The sequence below is a fragment of the Acanthochromis polyacanthus genome, chromosome 2 (genome assembly GCF_021347895.1).
Source record: "Acanthochromis polyacanthus isolate Apoly-LR-REF ecotype Palm Island chromosome 2, KAUST_Apoly_ChrSc, whole genome shotgun sequence".
Taxonomy (NCBI): Eukaryota; Metazoa; Chordata; class Actinopteri; family Pomacentridae; genus Acanthochromis; species Acanthochromis polyacanthus.
The window spans coordinates 9,115,640-9,124,478 of record NC_067114.1 but is presented as its reverse complement, the minus strand read 5'-3'; positions in this window follow the sequence as shown (position 1 = coordinate 9,124,478).

Sequence of the window (8,839 nt, the reverse complement as noted above, 5' to 3'; positions counted from 1 at the left end):
TTTGGCCAGGATGTGGGTGATCAAAAATTATCAAAATGTCCTGGAAAACTCTGAGGGCATGAAAATGTTGGCTCCCGGAATTTCGACGTTTAACTCAGAGCCCTAGAGATAATAAGAGTTGCGACACTCATGCTCTCGCAGCGGGGCGGTCACGTGGTTCATGTAAGCCTGAATAGTTCCAAACAGGCAGCGCTGTCATTTCCTTCTATGGGACTGAGAGCGGCGATTTCACGGTAAAAAAGGAATAAAATCACACCTCCAAGTACTTGTTTGATTATTAATTCATTGGAGTATGTAAATGTCAGTTTTACATTTTGAGCCATAAGGTGACATATTAAAGACACTTTTGGGGTTATGGAGGGAATGTTTCACATTTGTGTTAGCATGGAAAATCGACTTTTACACAGAAATGTAAGATGATTGAAGATGTTAATTTTTGCCCAGCTGGATTATTGTATTTCCAGACAATGTCTATATTTCTCTGATTCACTTACCCCTAGTCTGGGAGTTATTGAAAAGCAGAGTAACAACAGTCCATTCAGCAGATAGTGTCCAGCCACTTCTGATGAGTCAGGAGTTGACTCACTATAACCATTTTAAGACATACACAAAATATATATTCAAGAATAACAACTCATTATGCTTTGATGAATGAAATAGTATGTTTTATTGACAATGGGAGAAACAATGAGGGTCTTCATGTCTTCAGTGAGAGCTCTCGTGATACTGGCGGATAGATAGATACGATAGATATTAATAAATATATTTGTTAAATACTTACAAGTATAAGTTTATGCATTATAAAGGGTCTCATATAAAGGACGTAGTCTTGACAATTAAAAAGAGGTAGCGATGTAGCTAGGTAGCTTTCAAAGAAGAGCTAACAAGCACATGGCAATGCCTGAAAGTCGGTCATCTGCCAATATTCACAAATACAGATAAATGTATGCACCACAAAGGGCTTCTGATATAATATAAAGACGTTAAAATTAAAAAGAGGTAGCAACTCATCAACAATTAATCCGTCAATATATCCCTGGAGATAACTTCACAGCTAACAGCAGAGTCGAGCTAAAAAAGTAGCAGAAATTCGGTCGTCTACCAAGATAAAAAATATATATAATTACGCTGCGCAAATACAAATAAAGCTCAGCATATGCATCATAAAGAGCCTCTGATAAGATATAGGCAGTTGACAATTCAAAAGAGGTAGGCATTTCATCAACTTACCTCCACATATACACAACGACCTGCAGTGCAAATGAACGGTGGCTATCACTGTCGAAGCGGTGTTTGGAACTAAACAAGCCTCCACAACCCGGAAGTAGACTGGAAGAAAGCGTACAACGGCACCCTATGGGAGTGTCGCAACTCTTACTATCTCTAGGGCTCTGGTTTAACTGCATTGTACATGCTCCAATCTCAGTCACACTTTACATGTGTGATCAGAGTCCGGCCCTGATGACACCCATAGGCTAATATACAGTCACAAGGATAGCGCCACCAGGTGGACATTTTTGATGATTTGCTGTGAAACAGGAAGTGCTCTCAAACTGGCCTGTACAAGATCCAATCTGCCTGAAACTTTAAAAGTGTGATCAGTGTTCGGCCGTGATGACAACCACGAGCCAAAATACACTCTCAGTCGTAGCGCCATCTGCTGGACATGCTTGATATCGCTGACCAGCAAGGATGCGAGGACCTGACCAACGCTGCTGGCATCTTTAATTTTATTCTTTTTTCTTACTTTTTTTTTTTTTTTTTTTTACATTTTTGAACATTTTCCAACATCTATAGCCACAAGTATCGAAATAAAATTATAAGAACGCCTAATAATACAATTTGTACCCTTCCAATCCAGGCTTTATCGACCCAAAGTCATTTAATGTAAGATTATTGGATTATTGGCAACTTTATAATATTTAATGTCCTGCACTTTCATTGAAAATCTCCTAAAAGTTCTTTATCTTTAAAAAGAAAACCTTTATTGACCAACTTTAAAATATATGTATTTATACTGAACAATTTTCACAATAAAAGTCATCACATAACGTTTTATTCAATGCAAATAGTTTGACTTCTATTCGCTGTCCACATCAGCCGCTAAGAGAATGAAAACTCAACTTTTACCACGTTTTAGGGGTTTTAGTTTACTTAATTTAAATTTCCTCCAAAACTCTCTAAAAAGTGGGAAACTTTAGCAGCGAACAACCGCTGTAATGACTTTTTTTCTCTCTCTCTCTTTCCTTTTTTTCCCCATCTAACGTGAATCCGCTGGCTGTAAGCTGACACCTCCAGCGTGCACAGCAGAGTTAGTTTGGAAAAGTGAAGCCCTGTTTCACTGTTGTGTTCTTACATGTGGCAAAGCTGAGGGCGATGAACATCTGGTCAGGAGAGATGCATGTATGAGAAGAAGAAATACGGGCGAGGAGACGCTGTGAAGAAAGTTTTATGTTTTTTGAAAAAGGAGCTTTTGGGGAGAATCTTGCAGAATTTTGTAAGTGTATTTTTACAATTTCATATTTATATTGTGGGAATAGTGTTGGCAGTGGATGAAACGACAAAGGCAGAAACACAGTGATTAAGAAAATATAGATTATCTCCAACTTAATGCTGACTCAACTTCACCGTTTCTACAGGTTTTTTTCATTACATTGCCAATGTTCAACTTTTTGTTTATGGCAGGCATAACACTATACTTTTAGGATTTAAAATAAGGAAAAAATGGTACAGTTCTTCCATTTATCCCATGGGTATTTTATTCCTTTGCATGGAACCATCTCTTTTCCTAATAACGCCCTGGAGGCCCTTTACCCTAATTATGAAGCAGGCTACTGGATAAAGACAACTGTACCAGCTAGGGCTCAGCTTTATGTTTTTTTCAGAGGTGACACTAATTATTAGTAATCGAGGAGATGGATAACTGATACACATTTGCCTTTAAAATGAAAATCTTGTCTAAATTTTGAATAACTACTCCAACACAACCTTTTGAGTTTAACTTAGAGACTTTTTGTCTTTTTCTACACTGATAAACATAAAAGAATCGCGTATAGACAGAAAAAGAAATGTGTTTGAATGTCTGTTCTGTGAAGCAGTCATCACATTACTTGTTAAATCAATGCAGAAAGGAAATCTTCCAACATGTTCCACTGAGTCAGAACTCCCTCAGTGAACTGACTGTTCATAGGTGGTTTATTTGATTTTTCTCAAAACAATCAATGGAAGCTTTTATTTTATTTTCTTTGTAAGTCTTGCTGCCAGAATTGTATTTTATTGGGTTTTGCCGGTACTGAAATACAGCATGTCTCCACTGTTCAGGGCGTGTAAACAGCAGCAGGCGATAGACCTTTTCCATCCTGTGTTGATATGAAGTTTATTTAGTCTAGAGGCAGCTGACGGGGAGCCGTGGGGTGAGAGCGCAGCTATAACTGAAATCTATACCTCGGCTGTGCAGTTGTATCCATTCAATACCTGCTATTCTTCCACTAGTTTTACATGAGCTCTTTTAAGCTGCTACAAGCCAACAATTGACACCTGAGACTGACTCGAAGCTGATGGAGAAAGCTACCAGCAGCGCTTTCAGACATCCACTTGTAGTTATTAATCTTGATGTTTCATGAATAGTTTGTTCAAACACTTGACGTGGATGCTGAACAGACTTTGAAGACAAAAGCAGAACGCTGCAGGTTACAGGAGCCTCAGATTTTACTGGGCATTGATTGTGTAAAACACATTCAGTCTTTCTGTGGCTAACATGTAAGGAGGCAGAATTTTCTTAACTGGTTGTGAAGTTAGTTCTTTACCAGAAACAAGCTTCGGTTTCATTCTCTGGAGCCGTGCTGAAGGCCGCATGCACGCAAATCATCAATCACTCTGTCATCTTCCATATGAGCAGCACACGTTCAGCTCCGTCATTTTACACACATCTTTCTGCTTTGTAATTTTACCTGTCCCCCCCCCCCCTAATAGCTGGGTGTGAAGATGCTTGCTTTTATTGCCAGAAAAAACACAATTAAAGGTTGTGGAGTATCGCTGAAGCAAATCTTACGTTGGGATGCATTAAAGGCAAAGTAAATGAGGTGGAATAGAAACACTGATACATGCATGGGCCTGTGTGAGTGAATGTTTACACACATGGACAGTGAGCTCTGCGGGGATATAAAGGCTGCTAGTGTCTGAGAGCTGGGCCACTGGGTGACCTTTGCCTTCCCTTCCCAGCAGAGCCGTCCTGTAGCGGAGGTGTGAATATTGCACCTGGATGTTTTGTTAGAGACAGAGGCTCTCCCGCCCTGCTGGTCAACCTGTAAACCAGCCTCAAACTTGGCAGGCTGTGCCCTCCACATGTACCTCGTCTCCGTCCCACGTCTGCATGGTGTGTTTACAAAAGAGCCTTTTCACCGCGTCCACTCAGAACAACATCTTCACATTCATGTCTGACGCCAGGATTCACTGACATACATTCCATATGTATGCCGTTGCCCTACTTCCCCTGTAATCACGACAAGAGGGAACCTTTTGCTGATGGAGGGAAACTTTATGACAAGCTACTTTTGAACTTGTAATGCTTATCTGCAACACTGAGCTTCAGGTTCTTTAATGCAGACTATGCATAAACTGAAAAAGCCAGCTGTGATGCTGCCACTCTGTCCCAGACATCGACCATCCAGCTGTGCATTTGCTTGATATTTCTACTAAAGAGAAAGTCTTTGTTAGAGATAAGAACTTTTGTTGCCATGTCATCACCATGGTTTAACTCTTTGATGTACAACATGGGTCAAAAGTGACCCAAATCCTGTGGAAAATGAGAATCTCTTGACCCATGTTGTGCATCAAAGGGTTAAGAGGTGGCAACCTTCTGTCTCTGAGTAGATTAGTCGATCGATCCCTGAATATCCCTGATAAAAGTAAATGACTTTGATATTGCCTAACTTACAATTTAGAAAAGCCAAGATAATGAATATGGCAGGCAATATATGGTTGTGAACGAAAGTTTTAATAGACTTGTAAAGACCATGTATGTCATGGCAGTCTTGAGCTTCCAGTGACTCCTAGAATTCTCAAATTTCTATGACGGAATTATGAAACACATCTATGCTCGTCATAAAAAACAATCATTCATTTTGGTTCTTTCATAGATTTATTATATGACTTTTGGAAATCTGCTTGGTCAGAAATATACATTCATCAACTTTAAGTGACAGTTTTAGTGATATAAAAATTTGTGTTCTGTACAATTGTCTCAGTGGCATGGCCTCTTAACTTCAAGCGATTTCAAATGCCAAAACCAAATGCATGATAGTATTTTTGTGACAGACACATTTCAATCATTACATCATAGAACACAGCATATCCACAGCAGACTCGTTGACCACCATTCCATCTTCTAAGGTTGGCTGGATGCAACAAAATAACCAGATGTTACTTGGTTCCAGTAAATTAATCTATTGTTCAGTAGGTAATTGAACAAAAAAGTGATCATGCAAAGAATACAAGACTGGTGTGTGCTGCCAAATCAAAGAACAGAATATAACAAAATGAAGGCTAACGGAGTTTGCAACTTAGCTGAACACAAACAAAACAAATAAACTCCCTAGCTAAACTTGAGAACAGTAGTAACACCCACCACAAGTAACAAAAACTAACACAAGGAGTGCACAGAATGAACTAAACAAAACTGGTGCCTCTGAACACAGTTCTCAAAGACTCAAAATACTAAACGGCTTCTTCACTATGCTGGTGGACTGCTAACTGGAGCCTCAGTCTCCACACCAAATTAGCAGCCGCCAACAGAAGCTTGAATTGTCTGTAGTACCCACTATAAGTATCTACAGACCACATATGAACACAAACAAAACCAACACACAAAGGCACCAGGACGGACTGGTCACAAATACCAGTCGCCATCACCGACAGTCTTGGTTGCAGATGTACTGGTGTGTGCAGTTGCTGGGGTCTTCTGGAAGGAGGTGGTGGTGGACCAATCTGATAATCTTTTGTGTCAGGAGAGGAGACGGGGAGATCAAGGGCCAGAGTGCAGATCTTCTGCTCCAGACTCATCAGCTGAGGTGAGTGGCAGCTGAGGTTGCAGAGAGGCTCCCAAACCAGCCTCAGCTGGACCTACACATGCAGTCTCCCCTTACAAAGGCCAAGAAGGAACCCATCCAACGAACAAGACGGCACACAATTACATGTGGCCACATTCAGACCGACTGTAGCCACGCTGCCCTCTCATATGTATGAATCAGGTCAGTTTTGTGATGCAGCACAAGTGGCAACACAAGTTGTAGGATTGTATGACCTGACTCAACTTTTATGGCAACGTAGCATCATCCAGCAAGCTGTTGCTCACATTCCTGACTGTTTACATCGAAACAAAAGATATAATTATTTCCACACTTTCCTCTATGTGCAGTGTTTTGGTATCTGAAAAGCCTTGAAATGGACTGATCCACTACTCAAACCAACCTGCCCAGATCATTTGCCTCACACATGTACATCAGACAACAAGCAACACACCACCATCACAGCACTTTGTGTTGTTTTTATGCTGTTTTCCACCTTAATTGTTGATTAGTCATGTTACTTTCTATTGAAACTTTCAAGTCAGTCATCTGGCACAAGCTGAGCCTCGGTTTCTCCTGTATATTACTCAGCAGACCCAGTGACCCAGTGCATATGTTGTCGTCTTAATTCCAGCTGATTAGCAGCGAGCCTTACTGGCAGTCAGAGCAAGTCTCTGCATGGGGCTGAGCTTTACGATGGAGGCTGCTCTGGGAACAGGACAAATGAGCCATGCAGCAGCACCAGGAGACTGGCTCAGGGCTGCGGCTGTACATCTTATTAAACACAAGCTGCCTGCACTCAGTCACTTTAATCCCTTTGATAAATGACTGTGTGTATTGTTTGCTGGTGGATATCAGTTCTGCACATGGTAGCCAGTGTTGCAGTGCCATAGATTTTAACAGACATTGTTGTTTTTGTGCATTCACGTCAAAGAATATGCTAGCATTTGCTCTGAAAACTGTTCTTGTCACTTTTTTGTTTTCTTAAAGGATATTTTAGCATTTTTCAAAGCTGACTTGAAAACATACTCATTCTTCCCTTTGTTCATATCGTGCCCACTGGGAAGAGTTACTTCTTTTGTGTAGATTCGGGGGATAATCTTCTGTCCTTGAATATGGAGTTTCAGTAGCCAGATAAGACATATCAGATAAGACAAAGTTGCACCATTTCTGAGCAAAATTCCCTTTTTGTTTGAATATTATGACACAGCTCAGCTAAAAAAACATGAAGCAAAGATGGAATTTTGCATGAAAATGCATTCTGATTTGTCATCCTATAGTTGCAGCTGAACACAGCAGAAAATTTCTACCAGAGCCAGAGTGGGACTCATTTTCAGCCCTGGACTTTCGTGCCTCAGACCGGCCCACTTTAGATCACGACCTATTACGATTAAAATCATGTAATTCTAGCCTTGTCTTGTAATTCAGTGTGTTTTTCTAAAATATTTCCAATTCAGTGCAAGGGTTGCTTCACAATGAGGATTTATTCCAACATGAGTGCACATCTCCAACATTATTCTTTACAACAATATCAGAATCTATATTCTGTTCAAATAAGTGTTCAAGGATATCCAAACCTTAAAAATGAAATAGAATAAGAAATAAAAATATTAAATTTAAAAAATAAAATAAATAAAATAAGGTGTTGCACTTTCTAATAACACTATTATCTATTTTTCCTCTGCAAGGAAACAGTTCCATCACAACTTAAAATTCACAAATATGAGAACATTGGTTAAAGGGCTGATCTCCAACACTAGTCTTTACAACATCACAATGTCCTTTTTTGCAATATCAAATATCAAGCAAATTAGTGTTCACAGATAGCTAATCCTCATGAATAAAGAATAATTATTGCACTGTTGTCTGCAAGTTTGTTATTCACAGTATAACATAACTTGCTAATGAAATTTTTAAAATGCTTTGATTTTCATTTTATATTTACAACAACAAGAAAATAAAATCAGCAAGAGACAGAAACGGAAAAAGGTCAGTTTTTTCATTTTCTGAGACCGGAAGTGGTCATCAGCAAGTGTGGAGCCAAACAGAGTACGGTGCATAGACTACATATGATTTTTTTTTCGTTAGTTTTCAAGGTCAAAATAAGAGAGCAGGTGGCCAATCTTGAAATAAATCAATATTGATTTTTTTTAATAGAGTGTTAAAGTTTTGAGAAGTCAGAGGGCGGGGTTACTTTATTGACAGTCCGGTCCGGAATAATTGACAGGTCCTATGGAGGTGGAAGCCCAGGCTCTGCTCTCCTCGTTTGGATTAATTCTGATATGATCACTGTTTGTTTACTTGTTGGTGGAGCAGCAGGACCTCTTCCACAAACAGTTTTTCTGCCTGTTGGCTTGTTTTAACCAGTTTTCTACCTTCAGCTGATTCTACCAGCAGACACTGAAAGGACTCTGATTGTTCGGTAAGTGTTTATTTTCTTATCAGCGCCGCTTTTAATCGAACAAGAATCTAGTGGAGGTTGCAGAAAACAATTTCATTTATTTTTTTAATTAATATTTTAATTTGCACATGAAAGCAGCTTTTATGCTATATGTGGTGGATAACTTCAAGCACAGATTACTCCAAAATCCTATAGTGAAATGAGTTGAAATTTACTACAGAGGTAGTTGAGAACGTTTAGAACAACAATCTGGTAAAGTTTGCAGAAAACATTTTGTTTTTGACTTTTAAATTATTAATTGAATTTGCCCAAAACACTTGACGACAGATTCCTTAGTTTAAGACGTGTGCCTGAATGCCCCACGAAGCGTCTT